Source organism: Neofelis nebulosa, chromosome 12 (assembly GCF_028018385.1).
Source record: "Neofelis nebulosa isolate mNeoNeb1 chromosome 12, mNeoNeb1.pri, whole genome shotgun sequence".
Taxonomy (NCBI): domain Eukaryota; kingdom Metazoa; phylum Chordata; class Mammalia; order Carnivora; family Felidae; genus Neofelis; species Neofelis nebulosa.
The window spans coordinates 54,895,931-54,918,372 of NC_080793.1; the positions used below are offsets into that span (position 1 = coordinate 54,895,931).

Consider the following 22,442-nt stretch of genomic DNA (forward strand, 5'->3'; position numbering starts at 1 on the left):
ACTCTCCCAAAGCAGCCTTACTGAAGAATAGCAGAAGGTGAACGACTCCAAAGTCCCAGATCTTTCCTACTATGCTATGGTGTCTCAAGGTAACAAAGATCAAAAATAAAACATTTGTGTATTTATATGTGTACATATATACACATGCATATATATACACATATACATATATACATGTACGCATAGACTATATATGCATATATATGTGTATATATATACACACATACACATATATACACATATACATATATACATGTACGCATAGACTATATACACATACACATACATACCGAGTTAAATTCCTGATTCATCCACTAGTCTATTCCTTTTCTGATTCCCAGAGCCCATTATCCATGCCTGTCTTAAGACACTTAATCAGTGAGGATGCTTTCAACTCATGTACCAGAAAATACAACTCAGAATGTATTAAATTATAAAGGGATTTAGTATTTCACTAACAAGAAGCATGGAAGGCAGCTAGTTTCCTGGTCGGTCAAGTTGGAAAGTCTACCATTCTGTCAAGGACGTGGATTCCTTCCATTTTTCTGCTCTGTCACCCTTAGTGTGTCCTCCACAAGCTAAAACTATTCTCAGTCACAACATGGCTGCTGCAGTTCCAGACATCACGTTTCATCACTCACGCACCAATGTCTATAGTCGAAAAAAGGGATTATCTCCCACTTTGCATCCCTTCCAAGCTGCATAAAATCAGTTACACTGAGGATATTTAAACAATGGAATAAAACCTTTGCTCTGACAGCAAGGAATAAAGAGAAAATGACCCTCAAGTAGACAGCAGTGTCTGCCACAGCCTTTTGCCACTTTTTAACTTATGTTGTAATTATTTATTTACTTATCCTTACTTCTAAATTGTAAACTCCCCAATAACAAGTTATGTATATTTTACATCTTTGTTACCCCTCTGTTTATGATATAATGTTCTATGTTTAATATAGTATATTATTTTAATATATTTTAAATACGTTGAGAAACTATTTTATATATATTACATACTTACATTGTAGTATTTGTATAAGTGCATATACATGTAAACATGAGCATATACATACAAGTAAAGTGTATAATTTTAATCTTTTATGTGAGATAAATGCTCAGTACATGTTAGCTAGAGGAATAGATTTTGGGAGCTGCTCTTGAAAAAATATGTAGGTATAGATACTGTGGGGAGTTCTAATGACAGCCAACAAGTTTTAAGAACATATATGGTAGGCAATAGGGAGTTTTTGAAGGATTCTTATGGGTTTAAAATAGTCACTCCAGAGGGGCTCATGAGCCCCCTGAAATGTGGCAGCCATGGACATTCTTCAGGGGAGAAGGTCCAGAATTCCAATGAGCTTCCCAAAGAGTTCCATGAGCCAGAAACCTTCACGGTGGGTATGACGAATTGGAATGGAAAGAAAGCACGGAGGGCTTCTAGAAACACTGGACAAGAAACCGTGGAAAGCATGTGCACAAACCTCATCCAACTAGAACTCAGGAAAGTCAGGTTTCCATCTTAAGAACAGAGGATGAATCTTAAATACACATCAGTGGGTCCTCCTCACCTGGCTTCAGAGAAAGCTCAGATTCAGGAGCTTGCAGTGGTGACATGTGTGACTAATAATACCTTAGCAATGGCATGGACTTTCCTGTAATACTAGTTTTCCAAAGCCAGGCCCCAATTATCCACCCACATTTCCAGGAGACAGCTCAGATTGTCATTTAGTCCCTGCCTCCCCCTGACTCATTTTGTTCCTATTCCTTTCCTCCAAAAGAAACAATCACCACTGATCCACCTGTGGGTGGAGACTCGGGTTAATATTTTTCAAAGAAATTATCACAACTTCCTCTTGTCTACCAGCTAAGGGAAACACACCCCTTTACGTCCAATATTTAAAGAACAAGAATTTGTAGTAAGCACTGTTTTGTAAGTCACAATTCTATTACTAAAAGCAACCCTGCATCCTTCCCAAAGGGTTCCCAAAGGAACCCTGCCCAAACCTCAGGCAAGAAATAGGTGAAAATTGAAATGGATAGATTTCACATCTTGCACCAGCTCAAGTAAGACACTCAAACGATGCCCTCTTCGGGGCGCCTGGGATCCACAGGATTTAGTAGTGTCTTTGCATATAAGGGAATAATATTCTGGAGATTTTCAGGACTATAGGAACACAGCGAGAACCTATTAATGAAGAGGTTCCTGAATATGCAGATATCACACAAAGAGACTGTCTTCCCCCATTCTTCTGCTTGTCTGCAAATGAGCTTATGAGCCCAGACACAGCTCTAAGGAAAACTGGAAAACAGGTGGAATTTTCTTTGGTGTCTACTTTTCCTCCTTTCTGCCTATGATCTCTCTCTCTCTCTCTCTCTCTCTCTCTCTCTGTCATCTTCACTTCAGGATATTCAAATTATCTACAATTGACCAGAGCTCCTAATTCATGTCCATTTATCCATCGAGGCTGTCAATGTATTCATCCAACTAACATCTATTTAGAACCTATTAAGTGTAGGGCACTGTGCTGACCCCCCAGGGTATCAAGATGGCTATGAGAGTTTCCTGCACTTGAGACAGAATTTACCTGGCTGGAGAGTTTGGGCTTCAGCTTAACTTTGGCTTGTGTGTCACAGGGATCTATGAACTTCTAAAATATAGGAATTCTGTTCCAGTGGGTGGTGGTACGGGTCAGGGACAGCAGGCAATAGTTGATATATATAAAAGTATATTTATTCATTTTGAAAGAGAGAACATGAGTGGGGGGAGGGCAGAGAGAGAGGGAGAGAGAGAATCCCAAGCAGGCTCACGCTGTCAGTGCAGAGCCCAGAGTGGGGCTGCAAGTCATGAACCGGGAGATCATGACCTGAGCCAAAACCAAGAGGCGAATGCTCAACTGACTGAGCCACCCAGGGGCCCCAGTCGTTGCTATAAATATTTTTAAAGCTCCACAGGTGGTTTTGCCAGCAGGCCAGATCATGACGAGGTGGGAGTCACTGAAGAATTCTGGTCACAGGAAGTCTGAGCATTTGCTCAGATCTCTTCCAGACGGACAACATTACGCTGTTCTCCCAGCCCTTCTTCCAAGTTCTTTACATTTCATTTCTGTGCAACTCATGAGTCATATGGCTCTGGTCCAGTTAACAAAGCCTCATTTGTTGCTCAGAGGAAATAGAGGTGTTTAATTGAGTTGGTTTTTCTCCCCCCAAATAAATTGCTCTTTTCATCACATACCTATTGTACTTCTTCCTTCATTAGCATTTCGCACTATAATTCGATAACTCTTACATATCAGAACTTACTTCTGGTGCTCACAGGCAATGTTTTCTTGGTTCCACACCTAGGAAGTAGGATTCACTGGATTTGAGATAATCTTGGAAATCTGCATTTTAACATTTTTTCGTTATAAAAATTTCAGGAGTTCAAAAATACAAAAACGTTGAAAAAGCACCAAGAATACCTCCATCACTTCCACTTTAACTCAACAGTTGTTGACGTTTTTGCCTTATTTGTTTTACCTTTCAGTTTGTACAGATGTGTGTGTATGTGTATTCACTCCATAGTTTTAGACCGTTGAACCATTTGAAAGTAAATTGCACATATTATGACCCTTCCCCCTTCGTACTTCAGCATGTATCCCTTAAGAATGAGGATACTCCAGGGTGCCTGTGTGGCTCACTTGGTTAAGTGTCTGACTTTGGCTCAGGCCACGATCTCACGGTTCGTGAGTTCGAGCCCTGCATTGGGTTCTCTGCTGTCAGCGCAGAGCCTGCTTGGGATCCTCTGTCTCCCTCCCTCTCTCTGCCCCTCCCCCATGCCTTTCTCTCACTCTCTCTTTCTCTCTCAGAAACAAAATAAACATTAAAAAAAAAAAGAAGAATGAGCATATTCCTACACAGTAAGGACAACATCATCACTGCTAAGAAAATTAAAAGTATTTTCAAAATATCACCCAGTTGTTTGTACTTTAACAAACACCTTCTGGATGTAGTTCTCTGTGTCAAAATTATACACGTGGAAGCTTCAGACATTACGATAGGCTAACAGAGGATGCCTTTGGGGAGCAAGCAGGACTTATGGGACATGCAAATAAGTCTGGAGTTAGTTCTGAGAGTTCACAAATCAGGGCAGACAAAAATGTCTCATCTTGCCAGGATGTTTATTCTACTAGACACAGAGTCTACGAGAAGCCAGACAGGTCATACAGCTGCGAGAATGAACCTCCACACACTAATTTTAACTATAAGGAAGCTGAAATATTCTTTCCTGCCCTGGAAAACTGCAAAAAAAAAAAAAAAAAAAGAAAAAAAAGAAAAGAAAAATTCCTCTTGCTCTCATTTTTACAATAGAAAGTTGCATGGCGAGTGTACAAAACGGCATCTAAAGCATTAATGACGCACCTAGTTTAGAGGATAAGATTTGCCTCGGTGGAAATGATCAGCTGAATGATTCCATGCTGTGACGAAAGAGTTAAAATTGTGGCCCTGCGTCCTGCTTCGGGAGAGGATCATGGGAGTTGTAGTGTGACACTTTTCCGTGCTTTCCAACGCTGTCTCCGTGAAACAGCATCAGCTGCGGCAGCACACGGTGTCATTTTAACATGATCTTTGAATATTTACACGGTGCCTGTAAAAGACTTCATGATGACAGTTGGTGATTCCCGTGGCAACTAATGAATGACAGCACAAACGTGATCAGAGTGCTTTAGAAAAGAGTCTCTCAGAAGGCTGGCTTTCACAGATCCAGGCCTGGATCCCAAGTATGAGCTTGGGAGTGACATTTTTCCTTGTTAGGGTTACAGTGAAAGTTACTCCTTGACTGGGCACCTGGGTAGCTCAGTCCGACTTCAGCTCAGGTCATGATCTCAGGGTTCCTGAGTTCGAGCCCCACACCGGGCTCTGCACTGACAGCACGGAGCCTGCTTCAGGTCCTCTGTCTCCGTCTCTGCCCCTCCCCAGCTCACACATGCTCTGCCTCAAAAATCAATATTTTTTAAAAAGTTACTTTTTTTAAAAAAAGAGAGCAAAGAAACAAAGATATCAAGAGAAATTAAGTGTGTGTGTGTGTGTGTGTGTGTGTCTTTGAGTTTGGTAGGCATCACTATGCAAAGCAGCACAGGTATTTAATAAACTCAAGAGATGGCTAGTGCATTCTAGGTAGCTGGTCAATTTTTCATCATTGCTTCCAGTGAATTCCTGAGTTATGTGTTTGCTTCCCCCATGCTGTTCTTCATCATGACCCTCTGAGTCTGTGGAATTTTCTCAGGCATCTTTATTTAGCGTTGCCAACCTCATTTTTACCAGCTAAGCCTAAGGAGGCTTCCTGCTGTGGCACCACAGGGTGTCAAAGGATGAGATGTCAAGTGGCCTCCTTTTTTTTTCATCTAGTGCATGGAGACACCATGAACCCAAAGCAGATCTGTTGAGTTAGCATATTCAGAAACCAACTCAAGTTAATTCTCCATAGTATTTTAGAGCCCTAAGGTAGAGCAGAAAGTGCTATTTTTATTACCTCTGGTACCTGGGTTTTTCGAGAAGGACTCAGGTTATTTTTTTTTAATTTTTTTTTTTTAACGTTTATTTATTTTTGAGACAGAAAGAGACAGAGCATGAATGGGGGAGGGTCAGAGAGAGGGAGACACAGAATCTGAAACAGGCTCCAGGCTCTGAGCTGTCAGCACAGAGCCCGACGCGGGGCTCGAACCCGCGGACCGCGAGATCGTCACCTGAGCCGAAGTCGGCCGATTAACCGACTGAGCCACCCAGGTGCCCCAGGACTCAGGTTATTTTATTTCACTGGTCAATGTTACCACCACATGAGCCATGTGGACTGTCTCTTTCAGAGTCTTCGTCTCCTTTCCTGGTGCTGAACATGCTCCTCTGTCCTTTCCCTTTCTGAGAGCTCAGCACCTCTTGAAGCTGGAGGCCACTGAATTTTGCTTCCCAGTTTCCCTTCTCTTCCCTTCTCTCCCCTTCAAAATATCCCTTTTGTGGGGTGCCTGGGTGGCTCAGTTGGTTAAGCATCCTACTCTTGATTTCAGCTCAGGTCATGATCTCACGGTTTGTGAGTTCAAGCCATGTGCTGTCAGCTTAGAACTTGCTTGGGATTCTCTCTCTCTCTCTTTCAAAATAAATAAAATAAAATTTTAAAAATGCTGCAAAATATCCCACTTGCTCCCCCTCTGGCTTTTCTTTCGTTTCTGACTTTGAGAATTAAGTAACTATTTCTTCTCCTACCAAAGAGAAATCTCCTATTTAGACTCTTGATTTTACTGGCACCCCGGCCCCACACTTTATTTAAGCTCTAAATCCTTTTATTTTTCATTTTTTTCATTTTTTTAATTTAGTAATCTCTACACCCAATGTGGGGCTCGAACTCATGACCTTGGGATCAAGAGTCACATGTTCTTTTGACTGAACCAACCAGGCGCCCCTAAACTCTGAATTCTAACTTGTCTTCTTCTTCTCTATTTTTATGTCTTGGAGACAAACCCAGTTTCCTGCCCCCTCCACCCATCTCTTTTGCTCTTGTCTTTATAATAATAAAATCTCCCAATGAAAATCTCAATCTCTCATCTTCATGCAATGAGGTCAGCATCATCAACATGACCCTATTTTTAATATGCTCTTTACATTGAACTAGGGCAGAACTTCTCATCACCTTTCTAGACCCGTTTTACTTCTCTCTTGGATCTCTGTTAAGCCCAGTTACCTTAGCTGTTTTCTAAAAAACACACTACTCACAAAAATGGATTTTAAAAGCACATTCTCCTTCTGCTTTCTACCTCAATCCACGTTTCTCCGAAAGATGAGGGATCAGGGTGACCCACTCAAAGCACCACTTCCCCTCGTGTTGGAAGAATCCACGTGTGAAACTGCTGAGTCTCGTTGCTGACAATGGCAGCTATTTGACTGCATTGACACAGAAAAGGAGACCTCTTTCCTGAAGAGCCCTGACTTTTGAAGCTCTGACAATGGACAGCTTTCATTATCAAATGGGTTGAATCTGAATCTGAAACTGAATCAGCTCCAGACTGCCAGGGACAAGCCCGTAGCCTGACAAAAATCAGATTTCTTGCCTTTCCAGGAGGGAGGGCCCTTCAAAGAAGTGCCATCAGGCAAGTAGGAGGGGCGAGCTCAGAGTCAGTGGGTTTTCACTGCAGGATTTTGAAGATGGACTAAGGGAAGCAGGGATCAGTTTGAGATTGGTTTTTGTTTTGAGGTGGGATTAGGAAAAGAGGGAATTCATTAGGAATTGGGTGCTGTCATGAGGTGAAGGTGGCCAAGAAATTGGGTGTCTCTAATAATAGACGAAAATAGCAAGTGGTCTGGGGCATTATTGGTCAGTAATCACCCAAAGAGGGGATCATTATAGTAATTTGCATCCACCGCATGACCTTGGCAGAAACGGTGTTTGTTATTAACTTTGCAGCTGGCTTTACCTGTGTCTCTCCTCCCAGCTTAATTAGTGGCTGGGCTTCTTCTCTCTTGTCAGGCCAAGTTGATTTTCATTCTTTTCATTCCAAATACATTTTAACTCTTGCAGCGTCCTGGATTCTAAATTCACTGAACACTCACCAGGATATGATTTCACACTGGCACTTAACCAACTGTAAGAATTTCGAGTTCATCTTGATTTAACGTAACAGAAACCTCCAGCACAAACACCAAGTGACCCTAAAAAGTTGAGATGAAGCCATGTGGCTTCGCTAATAGGTTCCAGTTTGGGACGTGTAGAACTTTTTCAAATGTTCTACCATTCTGCATTTTGATGATGCCACGGCACTCACGAATAAAGTCTGTCCAGGTTATCTTACTCCAAAAGCTTATTGGCTTCTCGTTGGAAACAGCATGAGATTTGAAGCTCACCATGATTTGACTCTGTTCTACCTTTCCATTCTCTTCTCTATCTTTCCATGCATTTTACGTTTGAGCCACACCAGATGGATCACTGTACTTTCGCATCTCCGTGCCTTTGCATACACTTTCCCTTTCAACGGAGGGATCCTTTGTCCTGGTCGAAATCCTATTCTTATTTGGTTGATATAAGAACCTTTCTCCATGAAGCCACTCCTAAGCCACTTTGTTGACACTACTAGCTGCTTCTTTAGCATTCCCATAGCACTTTGCTTGTAACTCTGCTTGGCATTGCTTTTGTTCCATCCCCTTAAGCACGTGATGGTTTTTAGAGTTATCTTTGATACTTGAAAAAAAAAAAAAGAGTTTATTTTACCTACTCTCTGTATCCTACAGCAAATTCTTAACCTGGTTTTCGTGACTTCACTGGAGGCATGGGAAGGTGGGACAGCTTCTGGAACTTTATTTATAAATATATATGTACATGTTTCTACAATTGCGTGTGTGTGCGGGGGCACGCACTCTGTTGGGAAGAGGGTCCATAGCTTTCATTAGATGCTCAAAGGGATGTGTAACCCAAAAGAGGTGAAGAACAACTATTCGAATATTAGACTATTCTGGAATGGGCACTGTGCCACTCAAACAGATGGGGGAGATGACTATAAGCAACCAAGAAATCATGAATGTGCATCAAATGTGGGTGCTTAGGGCATGGTACCCAGCTGGGCAGGTGGAGAACGCCATCCACCCAAAGCTGCCAAGGGCTATTAGCCAGTGTTGATTAAACTCTGGACTGAGCTTGCACTGACTTTTGGAAATTGCAGTCAAATCCAGTCCTCCCCAGTCACGGCACAGAAGCACAGGAGTTGGCTGAGTTTATCCACATAAATGCCCTGACTGTGCCTTTGTTGAGAAGCTAAGTTGGCAGTGGCAGTAACGCTGCTTGTTCTTGTCTCGTTTTTCAATTCCCAGATAAATATTAGTTTGATTAATAATCATGTTCCAGTGAGTCATAGGAAGGATGAAATAGACTACAATTCTGGAGGGAGAATATGGTGTAGGACATATATCTTATCCCCATCCTTACAGGAAACAGAAAATCTCCTCAAAAAGATTACATGATGCCATATTGCCCTTACCATCTCATTATAACACAGGAGTCAAGTATGTGGGTTGCAATATGATACAGTCATGTTTATGAGGTGACCTTCAGCATAGGGGATAGATAGGCCCTTGATTATACTTCTTAAGTGCCCATGCTAAGAAGCCTCATGATTTTGAGAATGCTTTTCCTGCCACTTCTCTCCTTCCATGTCTTTCTTTCTTTTTCTTCCTTCCTTCCTTTCTTTCTTTTCTCCTTTCTGCTCTTTCTTTCTTTCTTTCTTTCGAGTGCAAGTGAGCAAGGGGCAGAGAGAGAGGGAGAGAGAATCCCAGGAAAGGGCAGAAACGGGAGAGAGAGAGAAAGAGAGAAGCGGGGCTCGAGCTCACCTGACGCAGAGCTCAAGCTCTCGAACTGTGAGATTATGATCTGTGCCGAAGTCAGATGCTTAACCGACTGAGCCAGCCAGGTGCCCTCTCCTTCCATGTCTTTCTTAGAAAATCCTCCGTGGAATTGATTTGGCTGATAAGAGACAGGCTAACACGTGAAAAAAAAAAGGCACAAAAAATACATACACTTAAAATTGTCACATGCATTTGCGTGCTGGTCAACTAATTCTCATTTTGGCATTTGTTGAAATCATTTGTCGCATATTATTCCTCTCACAACAGAATACTAAAAGAGAGCAAAATAATATGCAATTCATGTATTTGAATTGTGGAAGTAAAACCACATGTTTCCCCTTCTCCTGAAGTGACTAGTTATTTGTATTATTTCTTTTCAAACAAACCAAGTCACAAAAATCCTACTACATAAAATGCATTATGAAAATCAAAGACAATTCTTTCAAGAGCAATCGTCACAGCCTTCCAACCTTGCTATGCCTAAATGGAAGAGCCGGTTTCTTAATCTGAAAGGCGATAAAAACTTGCGTATAGTCAAATCAATCCCTACTACTGAGTTTCTTTGAGGGTAGAAGACACTATTCCAGGGCAGTAGTTCTAAAACTGGAGGGTGCATGAGAATCACCTGGAAGGCTCGTGAAACCAGATCGCTAGGCTTCACGCCTGCTAACGTTCCTAATACAGTAGATCTGGGATGGAGCTGGAGAATGCGGATCTCTTGCATTCCGGTGCTGGTGCCGGTGAGGACTTTGATAACAACTGATCTAGGTCTTGAAGGTCCTAAGGTGTTTGTAATCAATTCGCAAACCAGAACAGAACATGTGTAAAAATACCTAGCAATGCAAGGTCACCTGTTTCAAAACCCCTAGCGATAGAAGGTAACATAAGGGTCCAAAGCAGGATTCAGTGTGTGTGTGATCCAAGTGCGCTGGTGGGAGAGGTCTCTGGGCTGGCAGGATTTGAACCGACTCCCAAATCTAGATCAAGGTCATCAGAGAGAAGGATGAAGGGCATCCTAGGAAGGGTAAATGAACCAAGTTAGTTTGAGCTAGGGCTGGAGGGGTAAGCTTGTGAAGGGCTTTCAATACCATCCTGTAAAGAAGTTCGGATTTGATGCATCAAGTAATATTCTCCTATCCATACATTGTCTCTTCCTGTGGCATGCAGACACAAAGGCTTGGCTCTCTGCATTACCGCAGGCATTGCAGTACTGTATCCCAAGTACTGTTTAGCTTAGGTGTGGGAAGAGAGGAGAGGTTCTAGTGTATCTCTGATGTTCTATAAGATACTAACTTAGACCGGAGGTGGATTATTTACAATGTTGAGTCGACTTATTTTTCCTAGGTTGCAGGGATGGGAAATCAGGCAACTTTTGAATGTCTCCTTACATACGGCGAAAAGCTTGTTTGGGTGTGGACTGAGGTCGCCCACAGGAATAAGAAACATCTTAGTTGGCTGGGGCAATTCCAGGTGTAGGAATCATCTGGAGATCTTGTTAAAATGCAGATACTGAGTCAGCAGATCTGAGGTTGTGCATTTCTAACAGGTTCCCAGAGGATGCAGGTGCTGCGGGCCGGGCCGCGCTTTGAAACAAGGTACCAGGGGACATCCAGAGCGCGTAAGGGGAAGAGAGGCCTGTTGACCATTATCCCTGAAGGAATGAGGATAGTTGCAATCCTTAAAGGGAAGCCTCTCTGCAGTTCCCCACATAGGGGGGACGGAGAGGGTGTGGGGACAAAGAGAAGGACGGCCAGGGCACAGCTGGGAAGGTGGCACCGGGGGAGGGCGGAGGCGGCGAGGTGCGTCAGGTACGAATGTTCCGGTGACGGCGGTCCCGCGGGGCAAGCGGCCTGGGGCCCGCGGCGCGCCTCCTCCCGGCCAAGGCGCGATTTCTGCTCTTTCGGCCCTCGGCGGCTCCCATCGCGGCTCCCGGGAGCGGAGCGGAGACCGCGACGGCGGCAGCCGGTGGCTCCGGCGCGCGGGCGGGCGCACACCCACCCCGCCGGCCCCGGCGCTCCGGCTCCCGGAAGCGGAAGGGGAGCGCGGCCCGGCCTGGGAGACGGCGGCGGCGCCGGAGGAGGAGGAGGAGGAGGAGGGGGAAGAGCCGCTGGCGGCTGCGAGAGCACCGGCGGCGAGAGCTGAGCCCGCCGGCGCCGGTGAGTGTGTGCAGGCGCGGGGCCGACGCGGCTGCCCTCCCCCCACGCCCCCCGCCTTCGCCCCGCAGGGCCCCGGCCGCCGCTGCCCGGCGCCCGGCGCCCGCCGCCCTCACCTGGCCGCGCTCCCGCCCCGCGTCCAGCCCCTCCCCGCACCTGCCCCCCGCCCCGAACCCGGCTCGCCGCGGGCCCGGCGGGTCTCTCAGCAGCTGCAGCAGAGCCGCAGCCGCCCGCCAGCTCCCCCTCCCAGAACTGGTGGCAGGGGTAGGGGTGGGTTCCTGCTCCGGTCGAGGTGATTTGGGGTAGTATTTTTTTTTTTTTTTTTTTAATTTGTTAAATGTGTGTCCCGAGTTTATCGCCTGGAAACTACAGTTTTCCCTCTCTGCACCCCCGCCCGGAGACCAGCGCAGGGATCCCGGGTTTATTTATGCTACCACAGCCTTTCATTCATTTCCAGATCCCTGGTGTGGGGCTGCAGAGGACTAGCAGGAGCAGAAATAGTTTGCTCCTTTATTGACCTTCTGCCTCCCTCCCCCGGATCCAAGAGTGATTTTGAGAAAATGGCTCACGGATGGCAGCAGTTTGCTCTTGTTACCATTCGCTATAATAAATAGGTCGCTGGATTTTAAGTGGGGAGTCCATTTAAAGTTGTGGTTTCTCAAGCTATATTTGGGTCACATCTTAAAATCCCTTGTGAGTCAGTCAGTGGAGGATGTCTGTATCTCTAGGGCTAAGAGAACCTGACCGGTTATTACTCGAAAATATTGCAGCATAGCAGTCCATAAAAGTACAAGGTGGGGGGGGGGCGGGGAATCAAGGTCATTGTGGGTGGGTCATAAATCATAGTGTAAAGTTACAGCCTGAAAGACGACTGAGGATAATTAAGCACAAGTTGTGTCAAATGGATCCTCAGCCTAGGATGCTAATATGTAACCTTTAAAAAGAATTCACTACCTTCCTTGTGGTAGTAATAATAACAACGAATAATAATAGTTATCATTTGATGACCGCCTGGTATGTGCTGTCCCTGGCTTTTTTGTGTAATGTCTTGTTAAATCCTTCCATTTCTTTAGATTTTACAGATGAAGTCCAGAGCGGTGTTTTATTTTGCTTTAGTTGTGCAACCTCTTAATGGCCAAAAAGATTTTTGAAGAAGAGATGAGGTGAGAAATCAATGGGAAGGAAAGAACTAAATGAGATTTAGTGTAGTGGAAAGAAAAACGACATTCTGGTCCCATTGCTTGTCACAATCTAGCTCTGGGGTCATGGATAGGCCAGTGACCCATGCTGTTTTCTCAGCTATACAACTAAGGAGTTAGGCTAAATTCTTTAAGGCTTATTTTAGCTTTCCCATACTACTTGGCATATGCTACGTTTGTAATTAATTTAAAACCCTTTAACATGCATGTTAAAAGCACATTTTAAGCATATACCTGAAGAAGCATAGGTAAAATTATATCAAAATATAACTAAATATATATTTCCATACTTTTGGAATAGTACGTAGCCTAGTTCTAGAATTCCTCATTGGAGATGTAAAACAATGGGATTATATCAGGTCCCTTCTGTTAAACGTAACATACTTTAGAAGCTATAATTGGGATAAATGAAACAGAGCGTATTTTAAATGATGGTAACTGTCACACTGCCTGTCTCTGGGGTATTTTATTTGATAAAATAAATGCATTTTAAGATGCATCCATGTAACCACCGGCTTAACAGGTAGATTCTAAAGAAGTAATAATCAGTGAATCACAAAATTTTTACTGATTTGCCCACTGCCCGATTTCTGTAACTCATAGGGATTGATTCCGAACCTGTGGATGAGTGCGTGGATAACGTAACGTCACGTGTTAGTGAAGAAACTAATTGAGAAGTCTAGTATTGTCTCCATGGAGCTTTTTTCTGGGATTGAAATGGAGTGTGAGTCAATACAGCCTTTTTCAGCGTAGAACGCTTCATAGTCGTATCAGTATTAACAGGCATAACAGGGAAGGCGGAGGAAAAGCCATTTTTATTACCGGGGACTTGTTCCCCAAGCTCAGTTTTACTTTATATTAAGGCATAAAGGAATTTTATATTGCTTTAGTAAAACATTAGGGCTCAGATTCAGTTTTTCGAGTGCACTAAATATAAATGGCATTTTAACATCCAGTAGAATAATTAGTGCATTTATGCTTCTTATTGAAGTTGAAAATATTTGAACTATTTTGAATCTGTGAAAAACACAGGTAAAAGACAAGAAAAGGTGGAAAACCCCCAGTTTTTCTTGTAGGCGGCATAGTGACTTTTTTGGTTCAGCATCTTGGGTAAATGGAATAAACCTAGTTATTCACAGATGTGCATACTCTCTCTGCACTGCTCTCTCTGGGGGTTATCTTCCCCAAAATACATTAGTGTGATGGTAGTTTATTTACTTCTCTCCCTCTTTTGATGTACCCTAGGAAAAAGATGGGACTTTTCCCAAGTTTGTCGTTGGCCTTTTAGGTCTCCCATTTGTGCTTTTTCCCTCGGGTAGATTAACCTCGTTTAAGAGCCTGAGCAGATATCTGCTCTCTCCATCTACCTGTTACCGCTTCCACAAAAGGGCAGGTTAGGCAAAATTAGTATTTTACCACTCACTGATTAATTTTATTGTAGTTATAACTCAACACGCTCCGTGTGATCTCAACCAGGCTTCTGATTTTAAGCCTTTTATCCCATAATTATGGAATGAAACCTAACCTACTGCAGGGTGTTCAGCTTCAAGCAAGTCAGGAGTGATTTTTTTTTTTTTTTCTCGTTTAGTGTTGTTATTTTTTATTTATTTATTTTTTTAGTTTTGAGAGAGAGAAAAAGCGTGAGTGCGGGAGGGGCATAGAGAGAGGAGAGAGAGCGAGAATCCCAAGCAGGCTCCCCATTAGCAGTGAAGAACCTGATCTGGGGCTTGAACTCACAAACTGTGAGATCACGACCTGAACCAAAGTTGGACACTTGACGAACTGAGCCACCCAGGCACTTGGTCTTTTAGTGTTATTCTTAAACTGAGCCTGCTTTGGTAAAGCTTGGTGTGAAAGACCTCTGATTTAGGGTTTTTTGTTTTTTTTTATCTTTTCAACCTATCTTGGTGTAGTGGGTGCTAGGGGTAAGTAGCTAGTTTCCCTTCCCCCTTGGAAGAACTTGCTAGGTTCATTTCTGGCTTTTACTGTATCCGAAGGGTTTCCTTGTGCCGTGTTTGGAGCCAAAGCTTATCTGTTGTCTTCCGTCCCTGCTCTGCATTCAACTCCAATTCTTTTCTTGTCTTTCCTGGCCCTCTCCTGCATCCCTGCCTTCCTACGTGAAGATTCCCATGCCGACATTTTGTACTGACTGAAGCAACGTTTGGTCTCTTTAATTCGTATCGTCCACACCTTCCGAGCTATTTGTACTTTCTGTTAGGAGATTCTGATGAAGTGTGTCCCTGTAGTGCAGTATTTTTAATAGAGATATTAACTTACCTTTATTTCTCACTCATGAAGCAGGTACACAGAGGAGTAATGGCTCATGTTCAGTTTTGCCTAGAATAGAGTGATTTGAAGACTTGTTCTAGAAGCGAGTTCGTGAGACCACTGATGGCGCAAATGTGTTCTACTTTGACACCTCTGCCCACCACATTTTCACAGTCTTCTTGGAGAACTCAGCGTTGAGTCAAAGTTCCCGACTTCACTAACTCATTCTTCACTAATTCCTGAAATTGGGTCCTGATTTGCTCCCATGTTTCTGTCCTTAACTTACCAGCCCAAAGAGATTGGGTTTACAGGTTTTAGTTCAGTCTCTCTGTTTGAGATCAGATCTCTGTTTTTGGTTTTCTGCTTGAAGAGACCTCATGCCAACATGTGGAAAGAAAACTTCTCTCTATGCTTCTAGTACGATACCAGCTGAGCAGCTGGGTCTCCTGAGATTTCTCATCTTTGACAAGTGTTCCCAGATGTTAGCTTTAGAGGAAGTAGAGCTGGGGCGTGGTTAAGTTGTATCACGACTCGATGTTTAAAAATGGGGACCCAGAAACATCTGGAGTTTACAAGACTAGAAGTAAAACTTCTTTTTGTCTCTCTTCCTCTCCTATCCCCACTCCCCTTTCAAGTTACTATTTTGAGAGTTCCTTATCAGTTGTCAGGCAGTTTCTCATTTAAGCTGATGACAATTCCAGGAGTTATTTTTATCACCATTTTACAGATGGCTAAACTGAAGCTTGAGAAGAAACTGCAGCCTGGAGAGCTAATAAGCTGTGTGAGAATTTGAATGTGGCTCTCTTTTTCGTATCCCCACGCGGTTAATTTCCTACTCTGTTGAAATAAACTGAATACCTATGTGTATTTAAAAAATTGAATTACATCGTTGGCTAATTGTTAGAGACAGCTATAGTCTGATAGTCTAGGTAGAATTATTTAATGTGGCCAATTTTCAGAGTAGATAACATCAGAAGTTAAATGTCTGTATAAATACATTTAAAAGTATATAGTTGTAACTTTATTTTCAGAAGCAGTTATAAGTTTAGGGGCACCTGGGTGGCTCAGTCCGTTAAGCGTCTAACTTCGGCTCAGGTCATGATCTCGCGGTCTGTGAGTTCGAGCCCCGCATCAGGCTCTGTGCTGACAGCTCAGAGCCTGGAGCCTGCTTCAGATTCTGTGTCTCCTTCTCTCTGTACCTCCCTTGCTTGCACTCTGCCTCTGTCTCTCTCAAAAATACATAGACATTAAAAAATGTTTTTAAATAAAAATTAAAAAAAAAGCAATTATAAGTTTAAATTTTATATTTTCACATATTAACCATCTCTCTTGGGAACTTTCTGTGGGAAGTTTTATTGTATTCTTTTAGAAATAGCAATGTTAAAAATATTTAATGACCCTTTATAGTTATGAAGCTTTGGTACGTTCTTTGTTATCCCAAAATTACCTGAAGTTTTAAGCCTCGCATTGTTTCTGTCCCACTTAGGTGAGATTTGATTCCGTGATGTCAGTGAGACTGTTGAATTAGATAAAATGTTTATCCCATTTGGATGCTATCCCTGGCTGCAGGGTGGCTGTAATAACTGTAAATGTAGGAGGTGTCCTGGAGTCTAAGCCAGTGAATGACTGCGGTTTGACTCATAGACGGTTGACTTGTGCTATTACCTAATAATACTGACAGGAAGTGCTGTTTTGCTGAAACATTAGGAAGCCACCCTAGAATCCGAGCCATAGCAGCATTATTGACTTAGGTCATGTTTCAGAACATTTTGTTGTGCCACATTTAATTCTGTGTGAGATTTTTTTCTAGAGGAACATGAATACGTCCGTTTGCTCTTAGAGTAGCAGCTCCTCTACTTTGTCATTCCATATTTTGTCTCTAAAAATCAAAGGTGCAGGCAAGGAAACCATTCTTAGCTTACTTCAGAAAGTTAGAGTAGAAACAAATTATATCTGACCATCTGACAATCATGGACCACAGAGTAATTGATGCTGGGAGAAAATACAGTTACAAAAATCTATACAGGGAATGGAAATGATAATGATTTTGGTGTATTTCTCACATCCTCAGTATGTAACAGTTTCCTTTTGCTTTGGTAAGCAGTATGCTTAACAAACTTGTAACTTGTTTATTTCCTGTCTTGGAGAATGGTACCACCCTTTACATAGTCCCTAAGCGGAAAACTTGGGAGCCATCCTACAATCTGCCCTTTGATTCCAATTGATCACCAAGTTCTATCAATTTTACTTATTAAATTTTTTAAGTTTATTTTTTTATTTTGAGAGAGAGAGAGAGAACATGCGAGCAGGGGAGGGGCAGAGAGGGAGAGAGAGAATCTCAAGCAGTCTCTGCTCTGTCAGCACAGAGCCTGACGCGGGGCTCGATCTCACGAATCATGGGATCAGGACCTGAGCCAAGATCAAGAGTTGGCTGCTTAACCGACTGAGCCACCCAGGTGCCCTAGTTTTACTCGTTAAATTCTTTATCTGCCCTTTTTCACATGCCCCCTGTCTTAAGTGTTCCTTCTTTACCCCCTCCTCTCCGCACCCCCCTTCTAAGTAACTGCTGTTGTGGCCTTATCATGTACCCTCCTTTCTCACCTGGGTGACCAGTAGCTTATTTTATATAGTCAGTTTTGGAGCACTATCCATCCGCCCAAGTCCATTCTTCATAGCATGGCTGTTCTTTCCAAGGTGCAGACTTCATCATGGTATTCTTCTCCCTGAAATCCTACAGTGATTTCCCACTCTGCTAAGTGCAAAGTCCAGACTCATTGGCATAGTTTAACAGTGTTTTTCACTGAGATCACTCGTTTCTTGTGGGTCATGAAATCACTTGAGTGGGCTGTGACTAGAATTATGTATGTATTTAAAATGAACTAGAATAAAATAGAAGAACAGTATCGGAGTACATCACGTATATTAAATAGACTTTTTCAATCATGTATTTCATATAATCAGAGTGTCAAACATTTATATTTCTGTGTGTACTGATGTTGTGATGAAATATATTTCTTGGAGTTGAGTTGTGCTCAGAAGGTTAAACATGTTTTACGTCATTCTTCCATGTGCAATGACCAGGCATTTCACTTTACTAAGGTTTTCTCTGCCTGCTTTTGTACTTTTGCTTCTTTTGCTCCCGTGGTCAGAAGAGCCTCCGTTCTTTGACGAGCTAAGTCACAGGTTTACTCTCTGCAGAAACCTTTTCCTGATGGCAACTTACTATGAGAAATGCATTCTGTATTGCCACCTTGTATGCACATAAATACTCACACAACTGAAAAAAGTTCCATGAGCCAATACCCATCTTCTGTGAGATGCATTCTTGCCCTCTTGCCCCTTATCTTATGTTGTCTTACATGGTATCGATCTTGTCTGTTTACTAGTCCATCTCCATTGAGGATGGGGCCCATCTCTTTTTTATCTGTATCCAGTGCAGAGGCATAATGTATAGTCAATAGATGTTAATTGAATTAGTGAAATACTGAATTGGTGTATGTATATTATCTAGAACTCTCTACAGTATTATTATTTAAGCTTGAACTATAGAAGCTAACTTTTATGGTTGATTCTCTTAACGGTTCATTATAGGAGGATAACTTTTCCTTACAGCATTTTAAACTAAAACTTGCTTCTATTTTAAACTCTTCATTTTATGTTTATCAGTTGCAATTGGATAGCTCTAGCCTCACATCTTGATAGACATTACGTTGCATCTTGTCTCATGAGTGATCTCAGAATCTGTTGTCATTTTGTGCTTTGTGGTCAAGAGTTTGATGAAGCCCAAATGTTGGACACAGGATACTAATTTGATTTTATGGGAACTGGGTGGTTTCAAAAGAGAGAACTCTCATGTATGATGGAAATCAAGTGCAGACTTTGGGGGGGATGGGGTGGGAAATGAAAACAAAGTCAGGTGAAATGGAGTTCTCTTATTTCTGACTTTAAAACCTTTGTAATTGACATTTTCACAGTCAGAATATTTTAGCGGCTTATAATTTTTATCTTTTGTGAGAGATCATTATTTGTTAAATCATTAATAGATTCTCATGGAGAACGGTTATTGAGGAGAGATCCATTTGTTGGGATGTAATTAACAAAAGAATGAATCAAGATAAAACCTCTAAATGCAAGTACCAGAAAAATTACAACACGTCTTGGTGAATTTCCAATTGGTAAGTCTACATTTAATTTTATGCGGGAATATGCTTCTGTATTATGTGTCTTAGTATCCTTAAAGTCTTATGTTTAGATACATTAAATAATTGTTCATTTCTAAAAATAACTGTAGTTACATTATGTTTATTTAAAACATTTCATATTAAATTTTAGACATTTTCTTAAATAAGAAATTTCTTTTTCCATGAGAAGAGTAATTTGTACGTAATATGAATTTCAAAAACATTTTCTGAATTACAAATCTGATATGGCTTGCAGCTGATGCTTCTGCACTACATTTAAAAAAATACTAATTTTAAAACCACTTAATATAAGGGTAATAAATATAGTGATAACGAGAGACTTAAATATTTTGTGTGTAAGGTTGTGGTGTCTAATCAGACTCCCTCAGCTTTCTTTATTTTTCAGTTGGTGGAAAAGAATTTATAAGTACATATGTTTACTAATAAACTTAGAAGAACTCATAATCCATACATAGAAAGTGAGAGCTTTCTTCTCACTACTGTGTCCTTCGTAAGCCCAGTGATAACCACTCGTGTTAACAGGTTGGTGGATGTGTTTTCTTCTATACTTTTTACCTACACACACATGTTATTTTTTAAATAGTTTATTTATTTTGAGAGAGAGACAGAGAGAGAGAGAGAGAGACAGACAGACCCAAGAGGGCCCCATGCTGTCAGCGCAGAGCCCGCTGCGGGGCTCAAACTCATGAACTGTGAGATCATGACCTGAGCCGGAATGAAGAGTCGGATGCTTAACTGCCTGAGCCACCCAGGCACCCCTATGTTTTTTTTGACAAAAAACAATAATGCCATACAAACTTTTCTGTAATTTGCTTTCCCCTGTAACATTTACATTTGAAAAATTTTAAACACAAGAGTTGAAAAAATTTTATAGTGTAACATCTGAATATCCCTCACCTAGATAATAACTAATGTTTTATTAAGCTTCGTCACATGCTCATCCATCTCTTGGTCCATCTGACAATCCACTTTATTATTTTTTTTTTTTGGCTCTGTTTCATAGTAAATTGCAGATATCAGTACATTTCTTCCATTCCCTCCCCGATACTTCAGCCTGTGTATCATTAACTAGAATTCAGTATTGGTTTATAGGGTTTTTTAAAAGGTATATTTACATACCATGAAATGCACCAGTCTTAAGTGTACGTTTGCTGACTTTTGACAAATTCATAACCTGTGTATCTCAGACTCCTATCAAGATAGAGATCTTTATGAGGGAACCAGAAAGTTCCCTTTGTGCCTTTTCTTGTCTATCATTCTCCTCCTCTCCTCCAGGAAACCCCTGTTAAGCTTTTTCTCATATAACTTGCATTCTCTCATTCAGCACTTTGTTAGCCCTGTGCCGATCTAGATCTACCTCCTTTTCTCCTTTCTTTTTTTCTTATAAAATTGTGGTAGCTTGGGGGTACCTGGGTGGCTCAGTCGGTTAAGCATCCGACTTCGGCTCAGGTCACCATCTCACGGTTCGGGAGTTCGAGCCCTGCATCAGGCTCTCTGCTGTCAGCAAGAAGCCCACCTCAGATCCTCTTTTCCCCCCTTCTCTCTGCCCCTCCCTTGCTCGCGCTCTCTCTCTCAAAAATAAACATAAAAAAAATTAAAATTGCAGTAGCTTGGAAATAGTCCACACCTTGGAGGTCTCATAGTTTATTTGACCATCCCCCTCCCTCTTTGTGAACATTGAAGTTGTGCCATATCTTTACGATTACGAAAGGCACCGTGTACAACACCGCGAATGTATATCTACCTCTACACTCTGATGAGTACCTTGGTAGCTATGACTAGAAATAAACTACTGGGTCAAAGAGTTTGACATTTTAATAGAGACTCCTAAATTGCCCTCTGAAGACGATTGTATCAGTTTACATGCATACCAGCAATGGGTGAGAGTGTCCTCTTCTGTACTCTCTCTCAAGACTGGATAATCTGTCTTTCTAAAAGGTTTTGAATACAAGGGATGAAAAATAGGCCTAGTTATTTCACATTTTCCTCATCAGTAATGATAAGCGACTGAATTTTTTTCCTTTGTGAACTGCTTCTCTATGTATTTACTTCATACGCCTCTTACCAGTCATACGTTGTAATCTTTTTGTTTAATGTTTATTTATTTATTTTGAGAGAGTGAGAGAGAGATGGCACACACAGGGGAGGCGCAGAGAGAGAGAGGGGGAGGGAGAGAATCCCACGCAGGCTCTGCACTATCAGTGCAGAGCCCCGTGCAGGTCTCGAACTCCCGAACTGTGAGATCGTAGCCTGAGCTGAAACCGAGAGTTGGATGGACAGTTAACTGACTGAGCCACCCAGGTGCCCTGTTGTAATGTTTTTTTTAAAAGGGATGCTGTATCTTTTTTTTTTTTTTTTTTAATTTTTTTTTTTTTTTTTTTTTCAACGTTTTTTTTTTATTTTATTTTTGGGACAGAGAGAGACAGAGCATGAACGGGGGAGGAGCAGAGAGAGAGGGAGACACAGAATCAGAAACAGGCTCCAGGCTCCGAGCCGAGCCATCAGCCCAGAGCCTGACGCGGGGCTCAAACTCACGGACCGCGAGATCGTGACCTGGCTGAAGTCGGACGCTTAACCGACTGCGCCACCCAGGCGCCCCAGGATGCTGTATCTTTTAACTTCGTCTTTGGTGTGTTTTAGGCTTCACAAATTTTAATCCTCATGTGGTTACGCTTCACTTATGGGTCTTGTTTGTGAAGGTCTTACTCATTCTGAGATTATAAAACCACTTGCTGTTTTCGTCTACTACTTTTGCTTTTTATTTGGCATTTGGAAGAGAAAAATCACCGTGAACTGAGGTGACAGGAAGAATTTCATAGGGAGAGTGAGATTCAAATTGACCTTGAATTATGACTTGAATTTAAATAGAAGTAAGCAAAATAATAGGGCCATTTCGGATAGGAGGAATGAGAGAAGGAATATTTTTTTCATATTCACGAACAGTCATAAGACCAGTGGCTGAGGCGGAGAGTCCTATAAAACTGGAAGTTTCAAGCTCACATTTCTAGATTTCCTGTAAATACTTTTGGCCAATTTTTATCATTTTCTGAAATGTGCATTTTGATGTTATCATTTTCTGTCATATAATAGTTTTCCAAATCCCTTTCTTTTCCGAGGGACTCGAATATTCTTCCCGAGGAAAATACATGGTAAAATTTAGTTGCCTGAAAAGGCAAGAAAAGAAAGGCGGTTTCCTACTAGAATGGCTTGAGTGTTGTAAATATTTATGTAGTCTGGTTTATTAGAGTTGAATTATAATATCTTTT

At 42.0% G+C, this 22,442-nt stretch overlaps 1 protein-coding gene across 1 annotated transcript in view; it reads left to right on the forward strand.

Annotated features, from left to right (window-relative positions):
* The first annotated feature begins 11,385 nt into the window (after positions 1–11,385).
* The window catches only part of ZDHHC21 (zinc finger DHHC-type palmitoyltransferase 21), a 69,959-nt gene continuing 58,902 nt past the window's right edge, over positions 11,386–22,442 (forward strand). Inside the window, exons 1-4 of the mRNA XM_058695323.1 lie at positions 11,386–11,510; positions 12,581–12,670; positions 19,018–19,149; positions 19,562–19,698. The gene's annotated coding sequence lies outside the window, so the exon portion shown is untranslated. The remainder of the gene's footprint in view (positions 11,511–12,580; positions 12,671–19,017; positions 19,150–19,561; positions 19,699–22,442) is intronic.